Genomic DNA, 24150 nt, shown 5'->3' on the forward strand with positions numbered 1-24150 from the left:
ATACGTACACACTCATACACATACACACACTCACTCAAACACACTCACACACACACCACACAAATACATACACACACACTTAGACACACACAATTACATACACATACACACTCACACACACACAAATATGTACACACACCTCACATACACATACACACACACTCACACAAACACACATCCACACACACACCCACACATATACATATACACTCACACACTCATATACACAAATACATACACACACTCACATACACATACACACACTCACACACACTCACACACATAAACACAAACACACACATAAACACACACACACACACATACACATTCACATACATACATACACACAAATACACACACACTCTCCCACATATACATACACATAAATACGCACACACACTCACTCGCACACATACATACATATACACAAACACACACACTCACACACACACTCACACACACACACATGCAGCACAGAATTACTTTGGCAACTGTGGGAAGAAGGATTATTTCTGTTTCTGTAGAGAATCACTGAGCAAAGGCTAAGAGTTAAGTCAGGCTCTGTAATGGAACTTTTAAAAATCATGGCAGAATAAAAAGCAAAAAGCATCAAAGCCACCTTTAAGCCAACAGGTAGAGGGAAGGTTTCTGAATTCAGTGAGGTACATGTGTGGCATGCACGGGCTGCATCTGGAGCTCTCTGCCAGAGCTGCCATGCAGAAAAGGGAGTGGTGTGCACCCTAGCTGTCAGGTTTTCCAAGTGTCACTCACTGGTAGGTCAGCTGACACAGTCATGGGAGACTTCTGCCAAGAGTGCATAGTTGAAATGACCTCCAGAAGTAGAATATCAAGAAGCCAGAGATCTTAATTTAGGGATGTCTCCCCAAAATATACCAGAGGCCATAGTCAAATGCTTATTTATGGGATTTTATAGGAAACCATCATTCTACCACATATGCTACTATTTCAAGGCTGCCAATCTAAGCTCATTTACAAAGCTTAGAAAAACCAAAGATTTGAAAGTATTTCACATCTGTTTTCCTTAAAATAAATGGATGACAGAGGGATTAGTTTTTCCTTTTGAGTTATTCATCAGAGTCTACAGCAGGAAGAATGGTCCTTATTTCTGCATAAGGAGAGCAAAAATCCATTCTCTCTCCTTTTCTGGACCTTAAGTTAAAACTCTCAGAAAAGACACCAGGTCCTGTCCATCGAACCAGCTCCTAAATTCCCCTCAGCTTACGCAGGTGATTCTATCTCTCCAGAACCCTGGGATCCAGTGCTGGTCTTGGAATAAGAAAGGCCGATTTTCCCAGCCTTGCAGTCCAGTCTCCTGCAGTGAGGATATGACTCTTCTGAGCCAATTGTGTGTTTTTTTTTCTTCTTACAAGCCAAGTTGGAAACTAAGTTCTGAGAATACAAGGTCAGCAAAACAAACCCGCCTCCCCCCCCCCACCCCCCCATAAGAGGTCTAATCCAGTAGGGAGGGAGGAAGACCAGAGACATGTTGCAACACACCAGACTCACACTAAACAAGCCTTTTGTGAAAGTACAGGTAGAGACCAGCTCCTAAAGCATGTATTTCTGGAGCATCCACTTTAGGAAAAGCCTTGTTCTGTAACCACAGGAGAGACACTGAACAAGAGAGACCCTTCTCTCTAGAAATCCAGTGTCCTCTGTGTGAGGAAAGTGTAATAGTGAATCACTCAAATAGCTTATGACATCTGCTACGGGTCCCCAAAGTTTTGTCTGCTTGTGTGCATATATGCGCTATGCACACATGTATGTATGTGTGCTCACATGTGTATAAGCACATGTGTGTGTAGGCGGGTTCTGTGCTTGTGGAGAACTGAAGTTGATATCGAGTATCTTTCTAGATCACTGTCCAATTTATTTTTTAAGGCAAGGTCTCTCACTGAACCTGGAGCTTGCTGACTCTGGCTACTCTAGATAGTCAGTTTAATCCAGAGATGCCACGGATTTGCCTACCAAGTGGTGGTGTTACAGGTGGCTATCTGTTCTCTTTAGGTGTTTATTGCTGTGATTAAATATCATGACCAAACACAACTGGAGGACTGAAGGATTTGATTCACCTCACAGATGACAGTCCATTCCTGAGGGAAGCCATGGCAGGAAGTGAGACAGAGGTCCTGGAGGGGTATTGTTTACTGGCGTACTTCTCATGGCTTGCCCAGTTGTATAATAAATACAACCCAGGACCACGTACCTAAGAAGGATAGCATCACCTACAATGAACTGTATTCTCCTATTTTAATTATTAACCAATAAACTTCCCAACAGACTTACCTAAAGGCCAATGTGATTATTCAATTATTACGTGGAAGCACGTTTTCAGCTGAGGTTCCCTTCCAAGATGGCCTAGCCTATGTCAACCTGACATAAAATCAAGCCAGCGTACAATCTCCTCTGCATGGATTTATTTACGGGTCCTAGGGGTCTTAAGTTTGATCCTCATGTTTAGATAGTTTTGCCTGCTAAGTCATCCCCCCAGCCCCTGAATACATATGTGACTTGATATTCTATGTTCTGGGAGGGCTGGTATTTCAAGCATCATGGTAGACTAAAGATCCTAAGACTACCCTTTATTCTTAAAAATGCTCAGCAAACGGCTTCATGAAGTGTGGTATTGGGGTTGAATCCAGGGCCTCGTACCTGTACATGGCAGTTCCCTATTACTGAGCTGTACCCAGTCCTTCAGTGAGGAGCTGATGGAGTAAAAGGAAACCATAAAAATCCAAAAGTAGGCATCAAAAGTTCCCATGGATGGATTTTTATTTAATTCGTGCTTATGACATCTAAGATATAACATTTGAAGAAAGAAGCAACTCTGAGCATACAACATCAAATAGAAGACCAGAGAAGCACGGAGCGTCCCAGTACATTGAAGAATAAAAACATCAACCTCAGATTCACATACCTATTAGATGTTTGTTTTAAATTTGTGTGTTAATAGGTGGGTTCATATTCCACCCAACTGCTAGGCACTGCTGTTGGGAGGCAAAATTCGGGGAGCTTGACTGGGCTTATCCCATGACACTGTTAGGCACTGGCCTTTAGGGATGCACTGAGACACCACTCTGGGGGGGCGGGTGGGAAAACTCTGTCTGATGATATATGGGAAGGCATCTAGTTGCCGCTAGATAACTGCACAGGGAAAGCTGAACAAAGTGTTGAGGGTCCATGGGCCTGACTGAGGCTGGGACCTCTGGGGGGCCTTGGGCTGAGGATGTCATGTAGTCTGGGGCCAGGATTGGGCTAACTCATCAGCAAAGGTAGCAGCAGTTGTCTGGAAGCACAGAGAGGCCTTCTATGGGAGACATAAGAGGCGTAACTCTGTAGATGAAGGCCTTCTTCGTACTCTCCAGTGGTAGATTAAAGAGATAGTCCTTGGTTCCAAACTGTTTATTGGTTGTTGATTGTTGGAAATTGGATGCATAATCATTTCTCTGGGTGGGACTTTGGCAGGAGGGAATGCCTGATTGACTAAACCCTCAGGGCCTCTAGGTACCTCATTAGCATGGAGAACTCTGTTTTGAGCTACATGACTGACATGGGGAATGTGGCTCATATGTGTTCTAGGCTAGGCAGGGAGCAAGGAGGTGCCTACCATCTCAAGTGTGTGTACCAGAGTTTCCAGGGTCTCAGACCAGCTCTACCTCACCAAGTTCTCTGACATGGTCCACTATCCCACATTAATATGGGCAACACATTTAAAGAAATGTAGAACATTTGAGGTGTGAAAATAATCTAGGACAAAGGACCTTAAAGAGTGGATGGACTTAAAATACTCATTGAAATCACAAACTCGCACATTACAGTGATTGCAATGAAAAGGACAGTAACTTTGACAAAGCTGAAGAGAGAATTAGTCAACAGGAAGTTTTAATGATCAGGAGACCCTCTGAAGAAATGTAGAATGCAGCAAGAGAAAGAGATACTATGGTATAAAGGAGAAACCAAGAACCAGGACAGGTTCAGAGGCAGTGTAGCCCTTGCATAAGTGAACTTCTAGGTGAAGAGCAGAGATAATTCAAAGACTCGGCATTGGAAGATTAGGTCTGAGTTCTTAGAAGCAGGAACTCAAAAAAATGTTCCGAGCAAGTTGAATTAAAATCGATCTAAATCAACACTTTGTATTCTAAATTTTAATGCCAAACGTTCTTTAACCTCATCCCCTTCCCAATAGATAGATAGGAAATAGCAGCAGTAGCAGAAATAGCATCAATATCGCAGGTTGTCTATTACATCTCTGTGGGAGAATAATAGTTAAATTGACAACCAACTTCCCTGTGACAACAGTGTTAATAAAAACAAGATCACCAATCTATTGTTCCATGCCCAGGAAAATTGCCTTTAAAGTTTGAACATAATACATTTTTTTTTAGGCAAATAACACTGATGTATTTTCATCAATAGCACTCCAAATATGTAAGAACAGATAAACGAGAACCATTTGTATAAACAGTAACAACAATGTCTAATTTCATGGGTGTAATAATGATATAACCAAAATATTCTGGTAAACGTATTTTATTAGTTTTATTTAGCATTTATTAAATTAAATGCACATGTTAACATTTCTAGGTTAATGATTAAAATAATAAGGGGAGAATTTATATTTCTACAGTATACATGTGACTGGCTTTAGGATTTTTTGATTAAACACACATGTTTGTTAGATAAAATACACATGTTAAAAGAAACATGGAAAATGCAGAAAATTTAGAAAGTACAAAATAAGAAAGTGGAAATGAATCAAAATACAGTGGTTATGGTACCAAATAAGTATAGGCTAATATTTTTAGTTAATAGACAAAGTTGTCAAACTAGTTAAGACAGAACGTGTTAGCAGTGTGTTGAATTCTTGAAAACAGAATAAGGGGCACATACAGATATATTCCAGTTGTAATTACCAGGGAAATGCAAATAACAATACCAGTAACACACATTGAAGATACCAAACCAAGAAAGCTGGTGCTCGTTAGGGTGCTGAGCTGTAGAAAGCTTTAGTCCTCAGTGAACGCCTTATCCTTTAGATCCATCATTTGGGAAGAGGCTTTGGCACTAGGTAGTAGAGAAACATGTCCATGTGGCTGGATGCATGCATTAGAATTCTCAGATCACAGCTCTTTGGAAAGCAGTGGTAAGCCACGGTGTGTGTGTTCCCAGGATGGAGCGTTATGGTGCAACAGTCTAGATAAGGGTTGAGAGTGAGCGAGATCGGGGAAGAATTTTCTCCAACTCACTCACCTTAGGTCCAGAGTATTGTGGAGGAGACATACTGAGAAGTGTGCTGGAGCTGCTTCAAGTGTGGGCTGGTCTCAGAAGCAAATCTGAGAGAGGTAACAGTAAATTGTCAGTGCTTCCAAAGACTTTCCAAGAAGCACTGGGTCATGCTGCATGGCAAATGTCAGGGAGCAGGTAAGAAATGCAGGTAGCTGGTGTTTCTGATCTTTCCAGACTCTGGGTATCGAAGAGAGAGCAGAGGAGGAAAATGGCTCCCTCTGCTCTTAGCTACTGACTAGAGTTCGTAGAGAGCTTCCTGTAGATTACCTCAGTCAACCCACACAGCTCTCTCCAATGGATACCTTCTCCATTTCTGTTTTGTCCAAGGGGAAGCAAGGCTCAGAGAGTTAAATCACATAGATAAGTGAGCATAAGACTCACTCCTAGGCCAATTGACTGGAAGATACCTGATCAATTAGAGCCAGCTTTTCCTCTTGGCATGGATTGGGGCTGTCACCTTAGTTGAGCATCTATTGAAAAGAGGTGAAGCACATTGGCTCCTGCACAGGAGTGGGGAGTGGAGAGGGGGGTTGTGTTGTCCCTATCATCTTTGCAAACAGACTGAAAGTTTGAATCCCAGCGCAACTCCATCAGCTGTGTGAGAGGCAACATTAGCAATTCATTCATTCTGTAAATTCTCAGTTCTCCATTCTATAAAAGCAGAGGGTGTGTGGGGTATAGAAGGTCAACTGACAGGTGGAGATCTGACTGCACGAAACCAGAGAATGCAGGAAGTCAGCATGGATAAGACAAAGGACCACAGATATGGACCTGAGGCATGGGGCCTAAAGAAAGAAAGGTAAAGAAAACTCCCTTTACTGCCCAAGTTGAGCAAATTGTGGGAACGTGAATAATAAACACATGGAGCAGAGGGAAAGTGGGGGCTGTCTTACTAACATTGGTTTGTACAGCATCGTCTTGGCAACCGCTCTACCCTCTGGGCAGAAGAACCCAGTTCTCTTCCTGGTTCAAGGTAGCCATTTTTGTCATGAGAAGTTAATCCCCAAATTTCGGTAGAAATGAAGGCAGAAAACCCATTCTGAAAGTGACTATTCTCAGCTGATTTCTGCTCATAATCACCAACAATCCCAAGTGCCATGTTTAGGATCACGAAGTCTGAGCTCTTCAGTGGAGTGTAGAGACAATTTGTGACAGTTCCACATTTGGGGCTCTTACAGTGATTCCTCTGTGGCCTCAGGGGTAGGCTGAGACAAAACCTAAACTCATTAGAGCCTCCTTATAGTTAAAGATGATACCACTTAAGCCCATGGAGTCTGGAACCATACCATGCCATTTAAATTGGGTTTCCAAAATTTCCACTAACCAACAGTTTCCAACAGGAAACTGACCTTTCTGCTTCTCAGTTTTTCCTATACATAAAAAGAGAGGAAAGGTGGTTGTTGATAGTTTAAATGAGTAGTATTGTTGAAACGGTGATGAACCTTCAGGAAAGTCAAGATAAGAGCTGCTATTGATAGGAAAATGAACAAGTAACTCGATTTACCGATGCATATTTGGTTTTTCCTGGGTTGCTTCTAGTGGCGATGCCTAGGCTTTCTTTGAATCTATGATGTGTAGTTTTGTGTTTTGGCTAGGATTGGAAGGGTGGAGTGTACTGTGTTCAAGGAAGGGTGAGTGTAGCTGTCCAGAGCAACTGAGAAATGAGAAGCTACAGCTGCACAAGGGCCTGATTTGCCCCCACCACACCAACCCAATTCTTGCCATACACATCTTTCTTCCCTCTCTCCTCTCCTGTTGAGATATTTTCATTAGCCGAAAATTCATGTCTCCCCAGCTTCTAGACTACCCTTCCAGAAAAACTTGTACAATTGCATTTATTGTTTGGTTTTGGTTTTGTTTTGCTTTGGTGAGAGTTTTAACATTTTTAAAAAGAATCTGTGTAGTTTTTAACCTAATGACTGTTTCTGTAACATCCATCACTCCGACAAGAGATAATAACACTCGAGTAGAACAAAGAATGAATAATTTAACAGGAAAAATTAGATTCTCTGTAAAGTCTTCAAAGAGATTTTCTGAATTAAAGGTGAGGCAATCCATTTGCTATCAACAAAATTAACCCTTTCTTGTATGGCCAGAACCCCTTGTAAGGCAGCTTGTATGAAATGAGACTGGTTTCATATGCTATGGAACTACCAAGGCATCTACCTTAGAGAATTTGCTCTTATTAATATGAAGAGTTCTTTCAGTGGTTATCACAACAACCTTCCTATCCGGATGTCCAGTATAGCCTCTTTGTAGCCTTTAGAAATAACCCTTCACAGTGCAGGGCCTGATGTCACAGGGCCCGCAGACGTCACATGGCCTGTGAGGCTAATTCTTCAGGAAACCCAGCTGCTTTAGTTCTTTCTACTGTAGAAGCTGTTTTGTTCTTCAGTGCTAGGATGGCACAGAGGCTGGTTTCTGACCTTCTTTTTAAAAATACAAAAACAAAAAAACCCATATTGACAGTTTTTGAAATGCTTGCTAAAGGAAAATTGGACAGAAAAAAGCCATTAAAAAATATTGAGATGGTCAAACTCCATGGGGAGGGGTCTGGGAAGACACAGCCTGTGGTGAGATGCAATTAATCAAAGGAGGAAGATGATTTACAGTTTCATTTTATTTTCTATTATCTTTTTTTTTTTTTTTAACTTTGAATTTTTCCCCCTGAACTAGAAATCAGGAGAGTGGTGGCCGGGAAGTAATAATAAATGGTTTGAATAAGAAAAATACCTTCTGGAAGATCAGAAGGGCACAGGGGAAGAGATCTATCTTTATGATAAAACACAAGTTACTTGTGGCTCAGAACTGGAGACTGTCTTCTACCAGAAAGGAGAGGAAGGAGGCAAAATCCTTCAAAATATATTCATACACATATGGACATGGCTATCCACACATATGCACTACTTTGCTGTTATACACATACACGCACACACACATGCACACAGAGAGACATACAGATACACAGACACACATACACACACACACACACACACACACACACACACACACACACACACACACACACACACGGAGAAGAAAGAGACAGAGAGGGAGAGGGAGGGAGAAGGGAAAAGGGGAAAGGGAAGGGGAGGGGGGAAAGGAGGGGAAGGGAAAAGAGCCACCCACTCCTGCCCACCATCTCACCCGAACACAACAAAGATGGTGCAATGTGACGTCAATTAGACCTTGAGGAGAAACAGGTGTGTTTTCACCTTGGGCTCCCACCACACAGGCTTCGTATTTAAGCAGCGCCCTCCTTAACAGATTTTAGACTTTGCACCCCCAAATCTGATATATTTTAAAAAGCAAAATTCAATGAGCTGTCCTACCGGCTCTTGTGTGTCAGGAGTCTCAGAAGTGTACAGCAGGCATGCACAGCTGCAGAGGGCCAGCCTCCCGTAGGAGGGAGAGCCTCGGGAACCAGATGCTGCCTCCGAGGCTAGCATTTTCAATGCTCGTTCGTTGTCGTCTACCCATCCATTTGCCCATGTACTAACTGATCTTTGCCACAGTGAAATATACAAAGGCCTGGGATGTTTATTTCAATGTCCTTGGCTCTTTTTCTTATTTCTCTCCAATTAGACATTTTAGAATTTACAACCCAGAATCCTGGCTCAACTCAATGTGGCCGTGCCTTAGTTCTTCGTCACAATTACCAGCTACTCCAGAGGGCTGGGGTCAGAGGTTTGATTAAATAAATTACAGGTTCGGGTCCCCTCCAATAAACCATGTCAGGCTTTAGGCAACCCTGAACAATGCTCCCTGTTTTAACCCATAATGGGCAGTTGAGTTCAGTAAACGTCCTAATCAGGGCAGCATAAATATTTATGGGAGACTTTTTCCAATTAAGGTAGAGGCTTGTTTAGATGCTATCAAGTTAGAGAGGGCCTTTCCAACAAAAAAATGACTGTTAAAAGACATCAGGAAATGGTTAAACTCCAGAAGGCTAAAAGGTCAGTGAGGCCTCTGTGTGCAAAGCCTGCATTCATAGCCACGCTGTCTATGCACGTTAACTTCTACCCCTGCCTCCTTAAAACGGGATTAAAATAACCCTTTGTATCTACAAAAAACATGTTGGTTCATTCATATGAAATATTTATGTTGCAAAATAAATTTGTTTGGCAGTGGCTTAACCAGATTTGGTGTTATTCCAGTGTTTATAACAAGCTCTCAGGGAGAGCTTGGTATTGGTTTATCTGCTGGGTCTAGCTATGGCAGCAGTAACAGGGTCCAGTGAGTTCTATCATAGGTAATGTCAGCATAGACTCCAAGGATCCCTGTTGCCTATACTTCCAGAAAGAGATGGAAATATGGAATGTGTAAGTCCTGATAGCAAGAAGGAGCTGCACCAACTCCAAAATGTTACATACAGCAAAAACGAACAAAAATTATCTCAGGCGAGTGTTCTCAGTAGGGATTTATGAATCTACCAAATTGTACACACATGGCTTTGTATCCTAAAATCGAATATAAGAAAAAAAGAGAGAGAAAGTAGGAAAAAAACCCACACCCTGTAGAATGTGAAGATCAAGTCTTTTTTGCAGGAAAAAATCACTAAGTTCACAGCAGAAGAAACACAGTGGCTTGTCCTAGCTCATACTGTTGGGTCCTGAGACACGTTGGAAGCATTGCCATGTGATGGTGATTGTCCTAGAAAAGTGGAATAAAGGATTAAAGATGGAGGTTAGCAACGATCTTAGCAGTCGGCCATGATGTAAAGTAGAACGTGTACCACACATGAAGGGGAAGGCTGGCTTTCCAGGTTAGGACAGTAGGTTTAAGCCAAAATGAAGGGTTTTCTTTTCCAGGACACAGATGCAGCAAAAACAGGAAACCTGAACAGATAGGAGACTATAAAATGGTACCTTTGCCACTCCACACAATTACACCGAAAGACAACTGGCTCTGAGCAGCTATCACCTCCCACCCCGACTACATCCTCAGCACGAACTGTTAAGGAGCTAAGAAAATGGTAAGAGGGGGTGGGATAAGTCTCAGAGCCAAGCAGTGATGTTTAACTCCTTGCCTCTTCCTCTGTCCGTCCCCCATAGTGGGTCAAGTTAACTAGTTCTTCAGAAGGATGGAGTGTAAGACATCATCTAGACCAAGAAGAATAAACTCAGTGACTTTGAGAGGGATCTTTGAAAAGACTGATGCAGGTTCTGCATAGAAGCCTGCGTGGCCAGGGAGGACGTAGGATGGACCATCTAATGTCTTAACATTGGGCCCATAGCAGTTGGTTGGGACAAGGAAAATAAACTTATAAGATTCCTAATACATATTATTCCTGCCCTTCTCATGCCCTGGTTTTAAAGTAGCATGTGTTCTTAGATTTCAGCTCTTATTGTACGTCTTCAGCTTCATGATGGTAGTTGCTTCAGAAGAGGAGACGTATAAACTGGCAGCTAATGGAACCCCCGCTCCTTTGGACCTGACCCCTTTAGGCCTCATGAATGGGAGAGAAGTCAATTACACAAATCTGAGCAGGCCCTGGCTCTGCTTGGACCCTTTGTTGTTATTAAAAAGTGAGTTCATAGTCAGCTCGAGCGTCTGCTTTAACTGACCTGATGCTGTACAGTAAGGAGCTCAGGAGTCAGATCCCTGTCACCTCCCTTCCCCGACATGCCAGTGCTCCTAGCGTTTGGAGAGGGCACACTTACGCTTTCCATATCGTGTTTGGTTCAGGAGCCAGTAGCAGAAGTTCAGCAATGGTGTCCAGTGGATTTTCTTTCTAGGTTGTGTCCCTGATACATGGAGTCTTGAGATTTGGGCAAACTTCTTTGGTTTTCTGAATTTCCATGTAGGAGTGTTTTAATGATCGTCACGATGATATTTTATATGGAAATTCCATATCACAGGTAAAACATGTATTACTAACTAAGAAAAGGAAGTTATCCCAGATACACTAAAACAAACAAACAAACAAACAAACAAACCCACCACAGACCATTTAAAGAGCTTTGGTGGGGGTGCTGGCTGTTACGACTACCATAGTGGAGCTGTACTGAGCTTGTCACAGGCTTGACCAGCTGCAGCAGTTTATAAAACTTCCTTTCCCTGACATAACATCTTCAAACCTGAGTACTTCCCTGGATCTTTTCAAAGAAGGATTTTTTTCATTATAAAAGTATGATCGGTCATTTTGTAAGACCACAGGTGACAGGAATAGGTGGAATGTCCTTTAGATTTAGCCACCTGCGCGTAGCAATTACTTCTCCAACTGCTCAGTGGAACATCTGACAGAGTCTATGCTAGGTTGAAGTTGGATTTGTACTCTGACACGCAAGGGTCAGAGACAGAAATGTTCTCAGTGGTAGTAATGGGGACCTGAATTTGTCTATTTATCATGTATTTCACTGCATGTACAGCTGCCATAACATGTATGTACATGTAACTGCATGTAACTGCATGTACAGTCACCTGCTAGCTCAAAGTAAACAGCTAAACCTTAAACAACACACAAAAGAACAAAACCAGAACTTGGGAGATGTGACAATTCACATGTGAAAAGTGCACCCGTCTATCCGTCTAGGCTAGCACTGAGCCACTGCGATGCATCCTTTTAACTTGGGCTCCGCTGTGCGACTCAGCCAACAAGGTTGGTTTTTAGCAATCTGTTTACTCCCAGCATCTAGGTCGCCTCTTCTGTAAATCTCGGGACATCACTTACTGCAGCTTTGAAAACAAGCAGTGTTTGGCAAAACCAGAGAAAGCAGGGCCAGAGTAGAGAAACTTAAGCTAGAGATATAAGTTGGTGTATTCCTTTCCTGCTTTGCGCTGTTCCTTTTGCGGGCCTCATGGGGACTGCCATTTAGGAGAAAGAAGCCTGAATTTGTTCGCTGTTAGCAAACGTTAGTAAAGAGGCACTGAAGAATGAACGGTTTCACACAGTCAGTTGAGCTGAATGCCAATTTTAGGGAGCTCTTGACTCCCTGAGAGTTTGATGAATAGGCTTAAAGTCTTTCAAGATGTAGGGGTCTAACCTTTCAGTTACTTCCTATTTTATCCCATGGATGGATTCGTATTCTTTTGCTTTACACATTAACTTTAGTCAGATTTAGTTGCAGCTACTCTTAAATACACACACCCTACAAGGAAGTTGCACAGAAAGAACAATCTCAATGGTAATAACATGCTTTGTTACTAAAATCCTACCTGCTTTTTGTTTGTAACCTATTTTTTAAAAAGCTAAGCCTGTAACACACAAGATTAATTGCTATAATTTGAACTCGCGATATTCTCAGAAAGCCCAGTCATTTGTTAAAGATTTTCTCCTCAAAAGAGGTACCTTTGGGACATGAAGTGTTACGTTATTGAGTGGGGTCTCAGCTCCCTCCACAGTTTCTTTCTGCTCATTTGCCACAAGATGAATGGTTTGCTCCATCAGGAGCGTCTCCTGTGAGGTACTACCCTTCCACAGGTCCAAATTGACAGGGTACCAGCAGTAGACTGGAGTCTCTAGAGCAGTGGTTCTCAACCTTTTTACTGCTATGACCCTTTAATACAGTTCCTCATGCTGTGGTGACCCCCAGACATAAAATTATTTTGTTGTCACTTCATAACTGTGATTTTTCTACTTTTATGAATCTAAATGTAAAAATCTGTGTTTTCTGATGGTCTTAGGTGTGTCATGACCTACAGGTTCTGAACCAGTGTTTTAAAGCATGAGTGAAAATAATCCCCCCCCCTTTTTTTTTCATAAGTTGGTTATTTCAAGCATTTCTTGTGGCGACGGGAAGCTGCTTAACACAGTTCAAATGTGGAATCTGGAAGTTTTGAAGTCACTTTTTATCTACTACTCAAACACATTTTTTTTTCCAGAAACAGGATTAAAAATGACGGCTTTATTTTATCAGTGTCCCAGGGTTCTGTCTGTCAATGTCCCTGGTTGCTAACTGTTGAGACTGATTTTCAATCTGATCACATGGTGTGACTACTCAGCCAGCTGTGCTGATTGGTGCTGTTTGTGCAAGCAGAGCTGAGCTGTACACGGTCCACGTGTCTCTCTCCATAAAAGGCAAATCTACATGTTTCTGGTCTAAGAAAATGGCGTATATTTGACATTTGCGGAGTCCTAGCCTCTAGATGAGCTGTCAGGTTTTAAGAGGGATAGCATGAGGGATTAAAGGGAAAATATGAATATTTAGATCCAGCGTATGATGCTAAGCAATGGGTTGCAAACATTTTTAGAAAAAGAAAAATATGGAGATGCAGGACTGAGTTTAGAGTTTTGGCACGTTTATAATCCACACGCTGACCTGCTGGATAACCGTGGAACAGAGGGTTTGACTATATTTCAAATATGTCACAGCTGAGGAATCCATGTCTAGAGGTTTCTTCCTGAAGTGACTCTCTCCCTCTCTCACATTGCTGGTACACTCAATGCTCCCAGTTGTAGTGTGCCCAGGATTCTCCCGGCTCCCTGTTAGTCTGTATGAGAAGCCATGTCCAGACAGCTGGAGTCTCCTTGCCTAAGACCTTTCCAAAGCCTCCATTGCTCATTTCTGTGTCCACCTGCTGACAGTTTCTTAAATGGATCAACGGTTTCCTCGCCACGCTACAGTGCCGATGACAGTTTTCAAGAGGGGGTATGAAAAATACGCCGGCCTTAAAGTTGTTTACACCAATATTCACAGTTGATAAATTGCCTGTCGCTCTGATCCTACCGCAGAGCACAAAGCAGGGGGAATCTAGGAGTGGTTTTGATCACAGCAATACCCGACCCGCACTGATCTTACATCCAATCCCGGATTTCTGTGTTTGCCACCACATGCTGTTCTTCATCTCCTCTGTGGTAGGAACAATAGTTCACGGGAAGGATACAGGCCACAGTCCAGAGAAAAGCATATCTGAGAACCAGACACTTCACAGAGTTTATTGATCCTTATGTTGAAGGCTGTTAAGTAAAACCTAAAAGCATTGCTACTGTTTGGGGACTTGTTTACCAAACGCTGAGGAAACCAAGTGGTCTCTCGGTGATAACTTCGTGAATCTGGTTCTTTACTGTCCCACCCCTTGCATATGACAGACATGTGTAGGAACGTGGGTGATTTTACCGAGTTTAGAATACATAATGCTATATTTGAATATAATTTTGCTTGACTAAATCTCTGCAGCCTTGACTCCCCATAGGCAGAGAGGAGTGGTTTGGATAATTGTTAAAAACTGAACAAGCCTGGTGCTGCTTAGCTGGAAGATACTACATCAGTGAGGGCTTAGAATGTGATTGGCAGCTGTCCGGCCCTTAAGGAGCCCCTGCTGGTTAGGCCAGTGTTCTTGAGACTTTTATCCTTCAGGGTCACATGGCAACCTTATGAAAACATCAGTAAACAGGTCCTCCTGTATCTCTAAGCGATCAGTATGGGCTTGGGATGCAGCCCTGAACCAAGGCTGTTTTACCAGATCACTCAGTTGAGTTGGGATTTTTTTTTTTTTTTAAACAAAGAAATGTTTCTCAATCCTAGGAAAGTCCATGAGTGGACTTCAGTTCAGTAATTAATATAAAGAAAGTATGAGATCTACACAACCACCATGGAGTCTACGAAGCCTGGCTTATCTAACTTGTAGCCTGCCTGCCGGGTGAATTAACCCAGGAGGGGGCATATTGACTCAGCTGCCAAGCTCCTGTCAACTTGCTGCATTTGTGCTCTCTGTGGTGAATCTGCCCTGAGAAAGGATGAAATAGAGTCCAGACTATCCAAGAACGAAGGTGTCACCACAGTCATCTAGACTGGCAGAGTGTTATTTAGTGGATGAGGATGCGTTCAGCTACACCACCTTGGGACTATACACAAGGGAGTCTAAGTCAGCGGCACAGCCATGCTTATTAGGGTGGCAGTACAGCCAAGACAGGAGGTCAGCTTAAATGTCCAGCAGGTGGAAGATAATGTTTTACACAACCACAAAGAAGAACAAGTATATACTATATACAAGAAAATGCATGGGATTATAGAACAGCATATTAAGTAAAATAAACAGAGAAAGATAAATACTGCATGTTTTCTCTCCATAGGTTTTACACACACACACACACACACACACACACACACACACACACACACACCCCACGTCAGGAAGTGGAAGAGAGAAAACACAGAGATGGCCAGAAGCGGTAAGGAGGTAAAGAAGGGGAGCAGGGATGGTGAGTATGGCCAAAGTACATCATACACTGGACCAAAACTGCCATTCTGAAGTCCATCCCTTGGTACACTGAGCAGACACTAATGAAAAGAATATGATTCTGAAACATATGAGAAAACTCGGGGCTGAAAAATCACTGTGTGTTCAAACCAGGACTGGAATATAGTCTTGTGGGGAGACGGGGTCTTTGTGGCATTATCTGCTTGTTGGAATGAGAGCTCAGTTGCATTGTAAACTCCAGCCTTCACTGATGATGATACAAACCAAATTGACATGGAACTGACATTTTCATTTCAGAAAGTGTAGGTGTGTGGACTCCTCAGTCACACCAAACCCAACCCAATCCAACCCAACCCAACCCAACACAACCCAAACCACTTTGAGACTGGAGACTGGCAGTGAAGGAGCCCACCTTTTACAGTGACATCATCCATCAGAAGCCGTTCATTAGCCCCTGAAATGCGGAAGTGAGTGGCAGGTCTTCTGCAGGAATAGCACAGGAAGTAACTGAAGCTGGTTTCCCAAATGGCAAAGGTGAAGCCACTGGGAAGGTATAGATAGAAGGGGATGACGTAGATTCTGGCATATAGACCTCATTCTTGAAACTTAAGCTACGGAGGAGAGACACGGTTGGAAAGAAGGGCAGACAGGCAGACGGCCTCAGGGCAGGAGCTGCTCGGCTTCCATCCGTGTTCTCAAAACTATGCCTGACTCATCAGCTTTCAGGTGTCGGTGCCAGAGGAAAGGGGCTGTTTCACGGAGTGTTTGAGTGTGTCTCAGTACAGCAGGGGCTCTCTGGTTTGCTTTGTTTTGATTTGGATTTTTTAAATGTAATTTATTTATTCTTTCAGAGTTTCATCCATGCCTAAAGCATGCTTTGATCACATTTACCTTAGACTTCCACCCTCCTATTCCTCTGGTGAACCCCAAGTCCCTCTCCAAACTTCATTTCCTCTCATTCATTCATTTATTTATTCATTACTTGTTTTTTTAAAAATTGTTCATTGAATCCAATTAGTCTATCCTAAATACACTTGGTCAGTCAATGGAGTCCAGACTTGCTTCAAATTCTATCATCCTGCCTCGTCTACCAGTGCTGGAATTATAGGCGTATACTAACTGCTATGCCTAGCTAGTAAGAAATATAATAAATGATAAATAACTCAATAGTTCATAGGCAAGTTCCTAGATGGTCTTTAAGAGAAAAAAAAATTCTATAGTATGTCTTAGAATAGGAGCTAACAGCTTTTAGAGATACTTTGTAGACACTAAGACCAGTCTGAGCAAACAAACAAAAACAAAAACAAAAAAAATGTGCCAAACCAACATTACCTTGGCTAACCAGCCTAGGCTTCCCTCATTTTTGGCAGAACTGACATATAAGAGCATCAGCAAGAAGCATATTAAAGAAGCCAAGAGACCACGCTTAAATTCCCCAACAGAAGTGTCTACGGGTGCCTGGCCCAGCATGTCACCGGGTCTTCAGTACTACCAGAATGCTATTCAGTTCGTTTGGCAAGTATTTAGGGAGATGTTGAAGAGGTAAGTTTACAAAGGCTCTAGAAGAGTGGTTCTCAATCTCGGGTCACGGGGGCTGCCGAAGACCATTGGAAAACATATATATATATATATATATATATATATATATATATATATATATAACAGTTCACAACAGTAGAAAAAACACAGTTATGAAGTAGCAATGAAAATAATTTTATAGTTGGGGGAGGGTGGACACCATAACATGAGGACCGGTTTTAAAGGATCATGCCACTAGGAAGGTTGAGACCCACTTCTCTAGAACATTCTTGGGATACCCAACTGTTTTCTGTAGTCCTGCCATCCCATATCCTATGGGGGGGAGGAACCTTGCCACGGAGGGACCAACTCAGTTGATGCCCTGCAGCAGAGTGGCCCGGTGAATAATGTCAGAAGGAACTTAACAATCATGGCTTACCTGCAATAATCTGATTTAGAGAATTTATTAAATTAGGCCCTAGATGGCAAGTGGCATTTAAACAGTTCCGTTCAAGGGACGCAGCCTGGGTGCTCTCTTAAGTGGTGGTGGTGGCGGTGGGCAAAAGGCGTTTGTTTCTGTCCTGGAAGGCTCATGATTGATGCAGCTGCTTGTGCAGACCTAGTAACCAACTTATTATTACAGGGGCTCTAAGGCTTGTCGCGGGGCTGTGCAAACAAATGATGGTCCTCACGTGGGAAAGGCAGTAAGTGGAAGGGTCTCGGTGGAAAACATCGTTTGTGAAATAAGCCTTTCAGCCCCAAATTTAGCTACCGAGAGTGTAAAAACAAAGGTCTTTGCAAGAGAGACAGTGAGCAAAGCATGATGGATAATCTCGGCCATGCACATAATTGCTTCCAGGTGGCTAGCCACTTTATTACTCTGGGGGCCATGCCACCACCCTGACAATGTTTTCTTTCTCAAACACGGTAAGTCCTCAGAAGGCCGGTGCCAGCGGCTGCTCTTACCTCCAACATTCTAGGCCCACTCCCTTGCTGTTCAGTCTCTAAACCAACCACCACATTAGGGAGATTTAATGCAGCTAGCATATAAAGCACAGTGTAGGGAAACCCCAGGAAATTCAGGCTGGCGCTGGAAATTTGTTTCTCCATCTGGGTGAAGTCATCAAAGGCCAAAGCTGCTGGAACCCTTTGAAAAAGGCAATTGTCTTTCTGTTTGTTTGTTTGTTTTTGTTTTCACTCCTCCGAATGTTCGTTTGTTTGTTTTAGGTGAAGCTTATTATATATTCTCTTTTTATTTAACCAATGGAATTTCTAGTGGTATTTTTCAAAGATCCACCATTTAGTATTTAATAATTTTATTCTGATGTAGACAAAAACACAGTGTGTTCTTGTATGGATGTCAATACCTAGGACTAAGAGGTGGAATAGTTTTTGTTTTTGTTTTTTTTTTAACTGCACACATGCTTTTCTAGGCTAGGGAAAATAATTGCAAAAGCAATAAACAAACAAACAAATAATAAGCAAAAAAAGTAAGTAATAGGTACATTAATGTAACTAATTTAGTCTACTTTTATGGAGCATCTGACTTAAAGCCCCCCAAAAAAGAAATATATAAATATTTGAGTGTATGTATGGTATTGTTTATATTTCTGTAACAATACTTTCATGGTCCTACTTTAAATTCAGAAGAAAAAATAGAATGTATTTGCTACAAAGCAAAACAAAAAAAAAACAACAAGAAGAAATAATATCATACTACAAGAGGGGTTTTATCTTAATTAAAATTGGGTTATCCTGTTATTCCCAACAAATGAACATCTTCATCTCTAGGAAGGACCTTCTGTTCTATATACTGGTTGCATCTGGAAGATGAGGCCCTGACCCTGGTGCAGGAAGACAGGGAGTTTCAGAGCAGCTCAGGTTGGACCATCAATCATCCATGCCTTTCATGTGTATTTAGGTGCTTGTTTTGGTCTTGATCTTATTTAATATATTTGCAATTCAGGGATGCACTCAACATAAAAACTCAAATGTACTTAAATGAAGTAAATCGATTTTTACACATAAGTGACTAAATACAGCCCAGTCCCTGAGGATGCTCTGAAGCATTGCCTTTGACCTCTCTGAGGCCCAGATGCATTTATCTATCTCAGGCAGAGGACACCATAGAGCTAGGTAGCTGGTTATTAAAATGAAAGAATGGCATGAGAATCGCCATGAATTTTAATAAACATCTTTCTATAATTTAAGTTCATTTCTTCCACAAGAATGCAAATGTATACACATATGGGCACAAAGTGGTTTTCCCTCTTATTAAAAAGATAACAATAACCTTCCATTGTTAAGCATGACAAGGCGAAGGCTTTTTATTCCCCATAAAGTAATTTCCATAAAGCACTTCACATTTTTTTTTCTTGCAATTGCAACAATTTTAAGGCTTTGTCTAGATTTATAATTTCTGTGACTGAAGATGTGGGTCTAGAATATAGAACATCGTGTGTGCAGGGCTGTTTGACGACAGACGCCTGGCTGCTCTTGTGAGTTTTGCCTTCTGGTAATGCCCTGTTCTGGCTGGGAAGGAGTCTCTCCTTGTGCAGCTGGAGAAGTGACTGATTTTGTTTGTCTTGGACCCTCTGCCTCTTCTTATATGTCTTGTGATTGAGAGAAAACCCTCCTAGTATGCACGTGCCTTCCTCTGAGGCTTCTGAACCCTTCTAACTACAGACACACCCCTTCAGCGTACCTGGATTTATAGTGCAAGCCCAGCTTAGCTTTGCTCTGGAAACCTGGTCTGAAGAGGTAAAAGCGGCAAGTAAAGACTGAGCAGCCTCAGGAGGAAAACAATCCGAGACAAAAAGCCTCCTCTTCATTTAGGATGGACAGGTAGTCAGCAAAGACATTTGCCGTACTCTGTTTTCTCTCAAAACCAGCAACCAGAATACTAGCCAGAAGTGCTATATTACTCATCAAAGGAGTGTCCCCCTGAGAGGAGGACTGGCCCCACCCTCCAGCAGCTTGAGAGGTCTTACAAGTCACATGGCATTTGGTTTGGTGCCAGGAAAGGGACACAATGAAAATGAATGTGCTGAGGTGGGAGAGGCAGAAGTAAAGCAACGGTCCTGCTTTCAGGAGTAAAATACGGAGGCTAATTCAGCACTGGGGAAGAACAACGCTCCATGGCCATTGATTCCCCCAGAAAATGACAGTTTGGGGTTGAGTCTCCTGTTTCTTCAGAAAGACAGATGGCCCATTTTAGCATGAATGTGTTGCTGTCACTGCCTCTGTAGGGGCAGACAGCAGGATGAGCCTCTGCGGCAGGTGGGGCTCCGCCTTCCTGCCTGTGGACACACAGGCTTGGAGTTTTCTGCACTGTGGTATCTTCCTCAGTTCCACTTCCCCAAACCTGTTCTATCTCAGACATCATTTCCCAGAATTCTCTCTGGTAACCTCACCGAGTCCCTCTGCAGCCCATGTAACACAGGACTGTGATGGCATGGTGCCCTGCTATTATTGTAAGGAGGATGGATTTACGCCAGGCAGGGTGATATTTGCGGTCTGAATCCAGTTTCTTTTTATCCCTGGGCACCCTCTTTCTATCATAATATTTTGTCCTCACATTAAGAGAGAAAAAATAGAGGCCCAGTGAGTACTAACTAGAGTCTTGGCCAGATCTTGGGGTTGGACATTGGAGACTCGTATTCTGGTTATGTATCATTATCTCATCCATTTCCCTCCAGCCAAATTGACTGTCTTAGGATAGAGATTGGAATTGATTTTTATCCATTCCATACACTGTCAATTTAAAAAAAGAAAAGAAAAGAAAAAGAAAAGAAAAGAAAAGAAATTTGCCATTGTGAATATTGAACTTTCAAGTGACTGGTGACGATGGCATTGAAGAAGCAATGGCTTCCCTGTCATCTTAACAGCATAGGATCAGGTGACAGGGTAAAATGAGTGTGGACAAATGATCTAGTTCACAAAAGCTTTTAACTGAATCTCTGTTTGAGTCTGAAAGATCCGTCAAATTCCATGTCTTGAAGGTTTGGTTGCAGGACTCTGGTGTTACTCTGAGCTAATGGAATCTTTAGGAAGTGGAGCTTAGTGGGAGACAGTGAACATGCCCTTGGATGGTGGGACCCTTGCCTCTGTCTGCTCATTACCGCTGGCTCCCCCATCCCCAGCTACCACAACCTAAGCAACTTTCTCCTATCTGCACAGTTCTTCGTGTTCTCCCTCTCTACCGGCCCCAAAACTGTGGACTGATATCTTAATGACAAGTCAAAATAATCTTCTCCCTCTTAGAAGTTCTTCTCAAGTGTGTTGTCACCATGACAGAAAACCGATTAATTAAATGTATTATCATTTCACTTTAGTTCATTTGAAATGCCAATTACAAATAAGAGATGGCCTTGTTTTTTTTTTTCTTTCATAACATGTTAGCACATGTTGATTTCTAGGCTGTCTTGAAAGCAAAAAAAAAATTCATACATAGTCTGGAGTTTAATTCAGTTACTCTGGCTTCTCCAATGTTCTTTCTTTTTCTTTGTAAAAAGTTCATTTTTTTTTTGAGGATTTCATACAATGCATTTTTTGATTAGTTCTTCCTGCTATTGCTTCTAGGTCCAATAGGTTCCTTTGGTATAATTAGTTTTTGCTGTTAAAAATCTCCTTGCCCCCACCCCCATTCCAGGATGATCTCTGAGCCCTCAGAGGAGGGGTTATGATACAGATGTTCCGTTTAGGAATGAACACTCTCCAATATATTATTCTCTATATGTTGATAAGCTGTGGGTCTGTATTAATCACCATCTACTGCAAAAGGAAACTTCTCTGATGAGGACTGAGAGATGCATTAATCTCTGGGTATAGTAATAAGTCATTAGGAGATGGTTTAATAAAAAGTTTCATCCCTACTAGATGGCTTTCACAGCACTGAAAGATGCTATCCACACAACTGGAGAAAATAAATGATCTGTCAGTCTTACTCATTGGTAACCCCCAAAGCTACAGTAACAATGGACCTAGTAAGATGTCCCTTTAGAAGAATAGTATCACTCACTAGGTTATCCTCTAGAAATGTGGTTTTCAACCTGTAGGACACAACTCCTTTGGTACTCACACATCAGGTATCCCGCACGTCAGATATTTACATTAAAATTCATAAGAATAGCAAAATTACAGTTATGAAGCAGCAACAAAATTATCTTTCAGTTGGGGTCACCACAACAATGAGGAACTGAATTAAAGGGTCACAATATTAGGAAAGTTGAAAACCACTAGGCTTTTGATCTATCTTTCCACAGATTCTTGGCCCCGGTAATGGTGCCAAGAATGAGGCCATACTATAGAGCAGGCTGTACTAAAGCTAATTAGGACGTGATTGGTTAGTCCTTTAACATTCATGCCACCATTGCACCGGTGGACATATCTTGCTAGGTCTATTGTTACCGTAGCCTTTGGGGTTACTGATGAGGATGAGTAAGACTGACAAATAATTTATTTTCTCCAGTTGTGTGGATAGCATCTATCAGTGTTGTGAAAGCCATCTAGTAGGGATGAAGCTTCTATCAAGGCCAATATCAGTTCGATTTCTTTATGGCATATGTCTTGATTATCTGATCTCTTCAAGAAATCAAAGTTTTTGAAGGTAACCAAGAACAATGTCAGTATTGTGAAATATTTGGGGGGGTCTATGACACTTCGATGACTACAACTCTAAAAGAGGTAACAAATTTCTGACACTTGGATTTTTATTTTATAGACTGTAGTGTCTAGAAGGGACATTGCTCCCTGTTATAAGGTATATATTTTATGAAGGTTATGTAATGTTAGGTATCCTTATGACTTTCCCAATGGCCTTTAGTGTTACTTACCTTTTTTATACTTTCTGTCCTTCCATGCCCCCTTCACTTAATTCTTCTTGTTCCATTGTTTCCTACCCCCTCTATATCATACACATTCTCTCTCTTCTCCCTTGAAAGCCCCCATGGCTTTTTTTCTGGCCTTTATGAGTATTCCCAGTGAAACACACATATCTAAAGATTCAAAACTAGCATCCACATATGAAAAAAGGCATGATATTTTGTCTTTCTGAGCTGTATGACCTTAGACAAAATGCTTATTTCTAATTTTATCCATGTACCCTCATGTTTCTTTTAATTTTTCTTAATAGTTGAATAATATTCAACTATTGTGAATAATATTCAACTATTAACTAAATGTGGTAAAAATACCACATTTGGAGTACCCATTCATCTACTGGTAGACAGCTAGGTTCCTTCCATTTCTTGAATATTCTGAATAGAGTAGCAGTGACGTTTAAAGCCCAATTAAAAAATTAAGACATGAAACTAAGCTGAGCTTTCTCAAAAAAGAAAGAAAAAGAAAGGAAGGAAGGAAGGAAGGAAGGAAGGAAGGAAGGAAGAAAGAAAGAAAGAAAAGAGATAAAGAGAGAAAGATAAATGGCTAACATTTTCAATATCTTTAACTTTCAAAGAAATGCCAATTAAAACAATGTTGAGAGCTCATCTTACCTTGGTCAGAATGGCAAAGATTAAAAAGTGGGGTCGAGATATTGGTCAAGATGTGCAGAAAGGGGAACACTTATTCAGTGTTAGGGGGAGTGCAAGCTGGTGCAGCCACTCTGAAAATCTGTGTGGAAGTTCCTCAAGAAGCTAGAACTAGACCTACCACATAATCCAACTATCCCATTCTTTGGAATGTATCCAGAAGACTCTATATTCTACCAAAGAGATGCTTGCTCACCCATGTTCATTCACTCCATTTTAAGAGAATCACACCAAGTTAAATGATAATCCTAAAAAGAGGGCTACGGATGCAGCAATCAGTAGCATCCTCGATTTGAATTCCCAAGGCAGAAGATACAGAACTAAAATAAACAAGCAATCCCCAATGTAATGGCCTCTGCAGGAGGTGTCATAGGAGACAGTGGGCTCCAGAGATCCTTGGCATAAACCAGTAGGGGAGCCGTTCAGCTTTGACAACCAGTGAAGGAGGGTAGCACAAAGGTCAAGCACATGAGCTGAAAGGCAGAGACGAGGGCTTCTTGAACACTCTCAACTCTGTGATCAGAAATATGATTGGCACATGGTGCTCAAAATCTGCAAATCCAGCACTAGAGAGGTAAGGATTGTGAGTCCAGGCTAGGCTGGTCTACATAATGAGTTTCAGGCCAGCCTATGCTATGTAGCAAGATACAAA

General features: G+C 41.9%; 1 long non-coding RNA gene across 1 annotated transcript in view; it reads right to left on the bottom strand.

Annotated features, from left to right (window-relative positions):
• The window catches only part of LOC143434236 (uncharacterized), a 43348-nt gene extending 19769 nt beyond the window's left edge, over positions 1-23579 (bottom strand). Inside the window, exon 1 of the long non-coding RNA XR_013103579.1 lies at positions 23463-23579. This is a non-coding gene — a long non-coding RNA (uncharacterized LOC143434236). The remainder of the gene's footprint in view (positions 1-23462) is intronic.
• Between the last annotated feature and the right edge of the window lie 571 nt (positions 23580-24150).

This window comes from Arvicanthis niloticus, chromosome 13 (genome assembly GCF_011762505.2).
Source record: "Arvicanthis niloticus isolate mArvNil1 chromosome 13, mArvNil1.pat.X, whole genome shotgun sequence".
Taxonomy (NCBI): Eukaryota; Metazoa; Chordata; class Mammalia; order Rodentia; family Muridae; genus Arvicanthis; species Arvicanthis niloticus.